Source organism: Rhineura floridana, chromosome 6, assembly GCF_030035675.1.
Source record: "Rhineura floridana isolate rRhiFlo1 chromosome 6, rRhiFlo1.hap2, whole genome shotgun sequence".
Classification (NCBI taxonomy): domain Eukaryota; kingdom Metazoa; phylum Chordata; class Lepidosauria; order Squamata; family Rhineuridae; genus Rhineura; species Rhineura floridana.
Window position 1 is genome coordinate 53443818 of NC_084485.1, and position 11741 is coordinate 53455558.

Here is an 11741-nt window from a genome sequence, read left to right on the forward strand (position 1 = left end):
TCGTTTCCAAATTGCGTGAAGTACTAGTTCCTCTCTATTTAGCACTAGTTAGGCCTCATCTTGAGTACTGCATCGACTTCTGGACATCACACTTTAAGAAGGATGCAGACAAAGTGGAACAGGTTCAGAGAAAGGCAAGAAGGATGATCAGGGGACTGGAAACAAAGCTGTATGAGGAAAGATTGAAAGAACTGGGCATATTTAACCTTGAGAAGAGAAGACTGAGGGAAGATATGACAGCACTCTTCAAGTACTTGAAAGGTTATCACACAGAGGAGAACCAGCATCTCTTCTTGATCATCCCAGAGTGTGGGACATGGGATAATAGGCTCAAGTTTCAGGAAGCCAGATTTCAGCTGAACATCAGGAAAAAACTTCCTAACTGTTAGAGTGGTACAACAATGGAATCAATTACCTAGGGAGGTAGTGGGCTCTCCAACACGTTAGGCATTCAAGAGGCAGCTGGACAGCCACCTGTTGGGTATGCTTTAAGTTGCATTCCTGCATTGAGCAGGGGGTTAGACTTGATGGCCTTACAGGGCCTTCCAACTCTAATATTTTATTATTCTATGATTCTATGGTTGATTCCTGGTAGTATTAGACTTGTTAGGGGACATCCCAGTGAGCTAGAGCTCTGGAGCCAGTCCCAGATTAGTAGCAAAACCTGACAAGACATTTCTATACCTTCCCCGCAAAACAGATCATTCAATGTGCACCACAATGCTATTATGGCACACAGATAATACAAGAGATCTGGATTACTAGAAGAGGGTAACATTTTTAATTCTCTTCCTAAGAACCTCTTCCTGAGGGAAGAAGAGTACCCCAAATGGTTAAGGTATTTCCAGACTAGGGAGCTGAAAATTAGAATATAAATAGTCTAAGACATACTTATTTACATGTTATTTAGGAAATATACTGATATGGTATCATATTGCATCCTATTCTGTCGTTAGTTTCAGCTTTACTCCTACATTGGAGATAGATGGCTGTTACTAGCAGAGTGGTACACCCAAGTCCCAAATTTGTCTATCCACTGGAATAGACATATGGAGTCTATCAACTGAAGCTATTATGCAGCTGAAGCTATCATACTACTTTACAAGTACCTGACTGGCAACCAATACCAAGGGTGCCAAATTCAAAAAGTGCTCAATTCAAGCCACAGTTGAAGAACATAGTGTGCACTCTCACATATTTCCTTCTGAATTCTTGCTTCTGTATTTGGCTGCACCATGGCTTCAAGGACCCCCAGCAAAAGATCCCTAGGAGAAAAAATTCTCCATCAGCTTTACTTGTCCCACACCTGATATATTTGACATCAGGTGATGGAAAGGTGTCCTTGACCAAAATGGCCATATGGGAAGTCCTGGCGAGCTTAATTAGGCCTACCGGCTGGAGGTTACCCACTATTGATCTATATGCTCATTGACACATTCAAAGAACTCTAACATTTAGTGAGTCAGGACTTATGATTGCAGAAGCCATGATGGTTCTGCTTTAGCAACACTTATATATGCTTGGTATCTTTAACAATGCTTTCCAGCAGTTTTCTCAGAACAGATGTTAAGCTAACTGGCCAGTAATTTCCTAGATCCCCTCTGGATCTCTTTTTAAAAATTGGTGTTACATTGAAGATTTTCTAGTCCTCAGGTGTGGAGGCTGATCTTAGGCAGAAGTTACATATTTTTCTTAGATCAGCTGTTTCACGTTTGCCTTCTTTAAGAGCTCTCAGGTGGATGCCATCTGGACATGTGATCTGTCCGTTTTAAAGCTGTTAATTGCTAGAAAAGTCTGAAAATGAGACTTTTAAAAACCTAAATGTAAATATTTGGATGGTGTTCTTTAAAAGAAGGGTAAATCACAAATCAGTGATAATCAGACAAAAAAGGTAAGCCATTCAGTCACAGGACAAAGCTGGTTTCTCAGACGATTAGAGGAAACAAAAGGGAAGACTCCAGGTTTAAACTCCAGGCTTTAATAGGTCCAGGTTGCACACAGCTTTACATCTAGAAAAGAGCAAACAAAACAAAACAAAACAGTTTGAAAATACAATTCTAGGATGATACCAGGCATATAGACATATTCAAGACAAATATCTCAGGCAAACAATACCCCATTTTCATTAAAACGTTATTTGGGCTGAGCTGTCACAGTCCAAACAATGCATACATTGAAGTGAAAGTGAGAGAGAGGTTTCCATTCATGAAAGAAGGAGGCAGGAAGCTTTCATGACCTTTTAGAAGCATGCAGCTCCCATTTAATAGCTGGTTGAAGAATTTGTTTGAGATCAGCCCCCAAACAAAAATTGCCTTTACAGAGTTTCCCCGCAAATCAGCTAACATTCTATGTGTGGCTATAGGTGTAAGTGAAGCTGGAGACCCCAACTCTTTGAGTGACTTTGAAACAACCACTCATCACTGATCATCAGACCACAATGTTTCATATAACATCCATTTAGGAGTGATTTTTTTATTATTTAACTTTGCTACTTTGTTTTTCCCTTAAATCCTGGGTTTTTTAAAAAGAATTCCCACAAAATACAATACAGGAGTGATTAATTTTAACACATACATCAACATATGTAGTATTGCATAAATTCAGTCAATTCTCCAGATTTCCAGGGAGATTCCACCACTGAGAGATGAGAGAACCAACTTTCATTAGAGATTACATTTCTTATACACCCCAGTTCAGAATGCAATATAGCCTGCTATTTTAAAAAGAAGAAATGCTGCATAACATAAAGTGTACATTCTTGTGAGAATGGTGCATGCATTTTTCACATTAAGCAAGGCTGCCAATAATTAGCAACTGTACAGCTGATCTAAGAAAGTCTTCATACTGTAGAACTTTAATGTAAACAAAGATTGTAACTAATTGCACAGGAGCACTCGTAAGGAGCTGTACTTTGGTTTAGCAAATCATCTTTTGCTAAATCTTGTACATCTTCATGGCTGGTTACTTTGTCAGTAAATGTAAGTGCCAGAGAACAATACAATTTCAATGCATATTTCAATGCAAATAAATAATTTTCCACAAGCAAAGTGAATTGGAAGAATCTAGAGCATTCAAGTGTAAGGGAGGAAAGCTACTGGCAAGAGAAGAATCCAGTTCTAGTTAGGTTTGGGGGGGAAAAAGAGTCAGAACAGTAACTTTTTAAAAATGGGACAAGATAGACACAGCAGTGCTAGTTTCAGATTTTGAGGAATGCTTGGACAAGATGCTTTTAGTGCACCCACTTTCCTGAGTATGCCCATCTTATCCTGACAACCATAGTTGTCAGTGCCCATTTGAATTTCTCTCTTTCTAAGCCCACCTCCCAGAAAGCCAGGACAAGGTTTGTAGAGGTCACTGCACATCCTTGTTCTTTTTACCACTCACTCACTTGGAGAGGCAGGTGAAAATAGGTAGCAACAGCAGGAAGAAGAAAGCGCAAGACCAGTTCTATTGGCAGGAGGTTCTAGAGCAGAGGTAGCTAACCTGGTGCCCTCAAGATGTTGCTGGACTCCAGCTCCCATCAGCCCTAACAAGAATGGCTGATGGTCAAGGGTGATGGTAACTGCCATCCAAAACATCTGAAGGGCACAATATAGACTATCTCTGTTTTAGGGATTGGCACTAGCCTCCCTACTGGGGCGCAGGCTGCAGCAAATGCCAACCCTTGATGCCTGCTGTGGATGACAGAGTTGTTAAAAAGGCACTGACAAGGGACAGTCTGGATCACTGGGAAATTTCAGAACACATTCTTCTTTATTTTTATTTTAATAAACAAAGCCATGCTATATTTTTATCTCCATGAGTGCATAAACAAATACCAAAATGAGTTAATCAAAGCAGAGATTAAATGACTTGCTCCTGCCTTTGTTAAGTCAAGAGACAAAATATTTGAAGAATGATGAACCACATAAGATAAGAATGTTGTCATAAAAGCTACTACCAGTGGTGTGCTGTTCATTCTCTTTCCAAATGAAATTCCAAACACAGAATAAAAGCTCAAATGAAAAAGAACATTTAAACCCATTTCTGGGAAACAGTTACTGAATGGAATGTTAGTGTAAATTGTAAACCTGTGGGATTGAAAGAGATTATTTCTCTACTAAAGCCTTGTTAAAGGGCACCTCTTGCAGGAAAACTACCATATCATCCCTCATCTACTCCTTGTGCCAAATTGTCCCTAGCACATACCAGTTAAGATCCTGAATCTCTCTCATAGAAATTTACCCACCACTGGAGAGCATCTGGTCTCCATTTATAGAGGTATTGCTTCAGATCCAGGCAGAAACTTAAATTACAAGATGGAAATATTTCACTTTTAATTTAAATAGCTGAGTATTATTTTTTCCCCTCTGGATTTTTCAAACACAAGTTTAGAATCAGTTTCATTTAGTAATTAGTTTAGATTCTAACTTTCATTTAGAAATGAGTCTAATGTTAGAATCAAACCGGAACATCCCTTGCAACTTCACAAACCTTTCAATGCGGAACAATTGGATTAAGGCAGCTGCCCTGAAGTCCTTTGTAAAATGTAAGCTTAGTCCTGAGTACAGGGTTTTAACTGGCTTTAGATTTCATCCTAAAGAGTGTTGTAGGCACTTTGCAGTCTCAGGTGGATTGGTGATGGGCCCAAAGCCTAGGTTCTGTGATCAACAGAGGGCCAGAATCAAAAGAACACTGATTCACAGGAATTACACATAAAATGTAGAATTGCTGTTGCTAAACTTAAGAAGATAAATCATATTCTTGCTGGTTAAAAAGGAAATTTAATCTAGTTTAGTCAGCCAAATATCTCTCCTGGTAAATTTGCATGTGAGACATCCTGAGGAGACAGTCAATACCTACAGCTCCACTAGAGAAGTGAAACCTACCGTACTCCAGGTCTTGCCAGCCTACATAATGCTTCAGTTTCCTCTAGCACAGTAGTTCCCAAACTGTTTTCCCCATGAACCACTTGAAAATTGCTGAGGGTATTGCTGGATCACTTAATCATTTTTCTGCCTGTTGTATTAGCTCTAACGTACTGTGCTAGATCCTGTAAGATTTTAACTATATTTTATTGCTTATTTCCTTTCTTATAGATTGTATTTGATTCCACAGAATTCAAATTGCAATGCAATAAAAGAAGCAATACAAACACAATTAAAAAATACAGTGAATATTATGTGCCATCTCCTGTCTTCAACCATAAATCCACAGACATGCCATGGACCACCTGAATGAACCCCATGGATCAGTTTGGGAATCCCTGCTTTAGATCCACACAGAGTCAACATGTTCTCTAGGTGGCTCAGGGTCCCCTTGGAGCTGTCCAAGGTTCTGCTTTTGCCTGCTCTCTGCTTGGACTTGACTTGGACCTGACACTATTTGCTTCCCCTGGGAGCCTCAAGTTCCTGTGGAGCTGGACCAGAGCTTGGAAAAGTTACTTTTTTAAACTACAACTCCCATCAGCCCCAGCCAGCATGTCCACTGGATTGGGCTGATGGGAGTTATAGTTCAAAAAAGTAACTTTTCCAAGCTCTGAGCTGGACATAGATAAGGTCAGGGTTGGCCTCAAGCAGAAGAGGCAAACTGGGTGGTCTCAGTAACCCAGAAGTGGAACAAAACCCAGTATCAATTTCCTACAGTCAGGGTTAGCATTAGGTCTCAATGGACTGTTGAAGCAGTGTCACTGGTGGCTCCACAGTTTCAATCACCATCTTGAACTAGGACAAGGACAACCACACTACTCTGCCTGGGTTGGGTTATCCCCTACAATCCCCCCTGGCAGTAGCAGCACTTCTACCAATCACCCTCTCCTCCCTTGTTGCCTTCCATAACATCAGCAGTGCTCTTTGTATGGAAGCTGATAAGGTCTGGTTAAACTTCCCACAATGCAATGCCCAGAAATGCCCAATGTAGTGGATACTTGGTCTCATGCAAAGAGTGCCAGTACTGCTGAGTTAAACCTACCTAGGGGAAAGAAGGTGACTGCTGGCTGTAGTGGCACCAGTGCTGCCCCTAGAGGGCCCACGTGGCAGCAGCATTGGGGGTGGGGTGTGAACATTCATGGCAGAATCCATTGAAGCAATCCCTAAAATGGGTTGGATTCACAGAGGGACATCCTAATGGCTTCCTCTTAACAATGAGTTGCCAAGAGTAAGGGAGAGCAGCTGGCTTTAGAAAACTATATAGCAGGCCCTTGACCTGGATGACTTTACTCCCCAGCTCAGAAGATGCTGACAAGCAGTGTCTGTCATTTGGATATTTCCTCTTCCATGCAGCAGTTTTGGTGGCTCTAGAAATAAAGAATCAGGTGCCTGGCCTTTGGGGTTCCTGTTTGAGCTCTACCTTGTCTGACAGTGTCCCACTGTGGCCTAGTGGTTTAACAAGTATGGATTCCTTTCCAGCATTATGGAAGTTAGTGATGGGTAAATTCACTACAGCTTGATTTGGAACCAGTTTGATAATTACTTGGTGACTGTGGAGTAAAATCTCACTTATTCTCTGAAAGTTCTTTCCTGGCTCATAATGTTGGTGCATGTGCACTGATGATGCCGGGCACACACCCCTTACCATATTGTGTCCTTTGATCTGTATCTTCCTGTTGTAGAAGTTCCTGGGAAATCAGTAGCACTCATCCACCCCCCAAAAAACAAGCACACCTGGAAACAAAAGAAGGATGAGAGACCACAACCACATAAAAAGTTTGCAAGGAACAAATTGAAAACATTGACCCAAATAGAGAAGATACTTAGCAAATAAAAGACTGCTTGGTTAGGTAGTCTGTCAAATACTAACTGATGACATCTTTGACAAGAAGAGGCTATTACAGTAATACCCCAGTTAACAAAGTACATGTATTCCTAGTCGTTACTTCCTTAACAGAAACTTTGGTACCAGAGGTAGGAATAACATGGAAAAAACAGGGACAGGTTCCTACACCACAAAAAAAGAAGAGCAGTTCAACATATGGCAGCAAACTTTTTATTCAAAACTAACAATACGCATGTCTGAAATAAAACAACCAGGTCAGGTAAGCCTTATATACAGACCACTTGAAGGCTTTTTTCAAAATGCATCCAGGGATGCCTGCCTTGCCTTTTTCTTTTCTTTTATCATGTAGCATCTTGCAATAGCAACCTAAAGCTTTGAGCACAGTTCTCCTCTATGTACACTCAAGCTGGCAGGCAAGGGGCAGCCACATATACCCTCCCTCTCTGCCATCCTTCCCTACACTCGAGCAGACATATCTGCAGTAAACAGTGCTTCCCGGGCACTCGAAGCATTGTTTATTGTGGAGGTGCCTGTGCCACCTGGCAAGGAGCACCATTCCAGCCACGCATGAGAGTGCTGCCTGTAGCAGCCACAATCCAGTAGACAAGGAGTCACATTCTGACTGTGTCACATTGTGTGCCCCCCCATGCTCCCCATTCCCAAAAAAAGACTTCTTTCCTGGAGGATTTGTTAACTGAGTTATTTCTGTAATATTAAGTAACTTCTTTCAAATACCAGCTGCATAATATGTGCAGAATCTCTCAAGAACTAAGAAAGCTGCTTCATACTGGGTCACACTATTTGTGCATCTAGCTTAGTGCTGTTTACATTGACTGGTAGTTTCTCTCCAGGGTTTCACAGGAGTATTTCCCAGCCCTCGCTGAAGATGCTGGGAATTGAACCTTGAACCTTTTGCTTAGGCTCTACCACTGAGCTGTGCTCTACCAATGAACTGTGGCTGCTTTTTTCTGATCACACTCACACACTGTTTTACATTCTGAGCTAGAGGAGAACTTTGGGGGGGGGAAATACCATTTGATTCATAAATTCTAGCTGAACCTTATGGGCTTAAAAAAACCTATATTCTGAACAAGTAATTACCAACATTGCTTATTTAAATCCCAAAGTCTTGACACCAGCCACACTTGGAAAACATGGTGAACATATTAGAGAGATACTGAAGGAGCAGGTTTCATTTAATGCAATCTTTTGTCCTTTGGTACTATGGAGATTAGCAAACAGTTCTGTGCGTGCAACTAATTTCAGGCAGGATGGACTCAACTCAATGAAAAAAATATTTATAATAAGGCACACTAAAAATATAGCAAAACCAGACATTCATATCTTGGCTTGGATGGACTCCGGGAGTAACCGTGAAAGTTATGTCCAAAATACTTGGCCTTGTTCATTTCAGGGTGGGGGAAACCTGGCTGACTCCAAGGTTAAACTGACATTTTAGATTTTAGTAAATCACATCATTCAAAATTTTAGCAATCAGCAGATTTTAATAAGTCTGAGATAATGTCCCATAGATCCATCCATGTGGGTGTTAAACCACAAGACTCATTTTTTTCTAAAGAAAGGAGTAACATTCTAAATTTCAGAGACTAAAAAAATCCAAACCCTTTACTTTTCATGAGGATCGTATGTAACTAATGCTGACTATGTTGTGTGGTGCAAGTATTAGTTTCTTACTTTTGCAGTTATTTCGATTAATCTGCCCAACTGGTCAGAACATATTGTTACAGATACCAGGTGACTATGGTCTGAAGGCACATGAGGCCAGCTCCCTGCTGAAGCTAAGCAGAGTCAGGTCTGATCAGTGCCTTGATGGGAGACTGCCTGGGAACCATATGTAACCTGCCTTGGGTTTTTGTCATGAAAAGAAAGGCAGGGTATAAATATAATAAATATCTTTTGCTGATTGTTTGCTAATAGTCAGGTTGACATTTCATTATAATGGGAGGTAATGGGTGTGTGGTGTAGTGGTTAAGGTGCTGGACTACAACCTGGGCAGACCAGGGTTCGAATCTCCACACAGCCATGAAGCTCACTGGATGACCTTGGGCCAGTCACTGCCTCTCAGCCTCAGAGGAAGGCAATGGCAAACCCCCTCTGAATACTGCTTACCATGAAAACCCTAAATCGGAATCGACTTGAAGGCAGTACACAGGGACTTCTTATTCCAGTCAGGTTGGTGCATTTGATCACTGATTTGTCACATTACATGAGAGATTGCTTTGGACCTTGATCTTGTGAGCCTCCTATAATGACCATGCCTTTTTATCTTTATACCTCCAGACCTTTTCACTGCAAAAAAAAAAGTACTTCAGTACTGTAATTTTCCTTGTGTGAGAGTAGTGATCATTTAAAATCTAGCCTCAGAGGAAGGCAATGGTAAACCCCCTCTGAATACTGCTTACCAAGAAAACCCTATTCATAGGGTCGCCCATAAGTCGGAATCGACATGAAGGCAATCCATTTCATTTCAATGGGCAGCAGTGAGATCTATAGGAGTAGGATCTGAAACCAGTGCTTTTCAGGGCAGGGGAAAATAAAAGAGTTGACTATGATTTTTATTTATTTATTAAACTTCTATCCCACCCTTCTTCCCAGAAGGAGCCCAGGGCAGCAAACAAAGGACAAAACACTAAAAGCATCTTAAAACATCTCAAAAACATTTTAAAAATAAAATATCTTAAAAACATATTTTAAAAATCACTTAAAAAATTCTTTAAAAGCAATCCAGCACAGATGGAGTCTGGGACAAGGTCTCTATTTGAAAGGCTTGTTAAAATAGGAAGCTCTTCAGTGGCTCCAAAAATATAAGAGAGATGGTGCTTGTCTAATTTTTAAGATTTTGCAAATGTACATGGATTTCAATTTAGTGAGCTGATTAATCAATTAATTAGGCAGCAGCAAGAGAATCATTTAACAGCACGGTGGATATCTACTCAAAAGTAAGTCCAGTAAGCCTCAATGGGGTTTACATCTGAGTAGAAAATATTCTACTGCACAATTATCTTCTCCATTGAATCTCCTCTTGTTACGGTGAAGGCCCAAACATGTTAGAACAACGCAGAGTTAATTTATGCAGAAGCTAATACTCTTATAAAGGCATTTTGTGTGCACCTAAGGCAATTAAATACTGAGAAAGCCAAAGAAATAAAACTTTTGATGTCATGTTCCAATAACCGCCATTGGAAATTTATGAGGTAAGAATTTCATGTTTAAGCACTATGCTGTGTTTATCGTTGACTGCTTGAAAATTAGTAGAAAATGACTGACAAAAACTTTCTTTTCTCATTTTAATGAACTCTTTAGATATCTCAGAGAGAGATCTCTGAGATAAGTTTTTTTTAAGAGTCTGAAACTGGTATGCATTAGCTTTTAGTAATTCTTACAAGGCATCAGCAGAGTGACTCAGCTTGATAAATTGCAATAATGAACAAAAATGCCATTGTTATCCTTGGAATAGTTAGCATTGGGAGGGTTTATTTTAACTTAAATATTTTAATATTGTTTCTACAAAGGAGAACAAGACAGCCATAGTGACCTGTAATATGCATAAAAATTAAATGCATTAAATATCTGTGCTAATGCAACATGTCTAGAAAAGGTCAGAAATAAACACAGCATGGACAGTTTATGGTTTAAACAAATGACCTTACCATTTAATAAGTCACTTCATTCTAATATGATACAATATAAATAATAGAAAGCATTTCCTTCTCCTGTCTAGGTAATAAAACATACAATACTCATTTGGTTTCCGATCACAAAGCCAAGGGCAATTCAAGCGGTTGATTTAAAACTCACAAGACTCACTCCCTATGGAAACAAAAGTTGGTTTAAGTGTCCTACAATCTATACTTGGTTCTTTTAAAAAATAAATCTGTTGCAGGATGCAACTTAAAGCAATCTAAAATTGTCCAAATAACACTGCGTGCCAGTGAAATCAAGCTCATTTTTCAGGTCCTGAGACAGGATAGAACCTTTTATAGAAATGGTAAGAAGGAGCTATAATTCATTACTGTTGCTCTGAAGTGGACTCTAGTCCTCAAAAGCTTGTGCCATAACAAATGTGTGAGTCATTAAGTTGCCACAAAACTATATTGTTTTTCCTGTAATATCTGGCATTGGCTGCATTTGCAAGTATCCATAAGCCATCGTTTAGCACTATGAGAGTGAACCTGAATGAGTCTGAGTAAAGTATTGAGCTCACATGCTCTCCTCTCTTCTTTCTTCCTAAACTGCTGTCCTCCTCCCGCAAACCCAGGAGGGCTTCAGCGGACTTTTATTGAATCTCAGTTTAGCATTAAGTTTGAACAAGAGCTCTTGATTTAAAACAAACTCTGGTAAGTTTCATATCAAGCCAGCTTCATACCACAGGCTGTGAAGCTGGCTTTGAAAACAAACTAGTTTGATCAGGGGTTCAATCATACTGCAAACCATATGTCTTACAATTAGCCTGTAAATCTCCTCTATATTATGGATGGGAAGGAGGGGCACAGTAGATAATAGTGGTTTGCCTAAGATCACCTAATAAGATGATGGATACAGTGAACTGTAGCCCTTGGGCTTTCTAGTTCACACTTATCCTACATGTTTATTTATTTAAATAATTTACAATTACAATTAAACTAGAATGACAAATGAATTTTTACTAATTACTCAGAAGTAAGTCCCATTAGGTTCAATGAGGCTTACTTCCAGGAAAATGTGCATAGGCTTGCAGCCTTTGCCACTATGCCACACACCAGCTCTTTATGTGTGTGGTGATCATTTGTATTTTAATTGAACATTATCTCATAAACGCCTGGCATTGTAGGCAGCATATGGCTTTGTTTCACAAATAAACGGAAGAAAGATTTTAAGTCCACTTCCAAAAGGAATTTCACAGGTTAGTTTGTCCATTAAAAAGAATGTGAGAAATGACTGATTATACAGTAATTTATTTATTTGAAGCATTTATATGCCACCCTTTA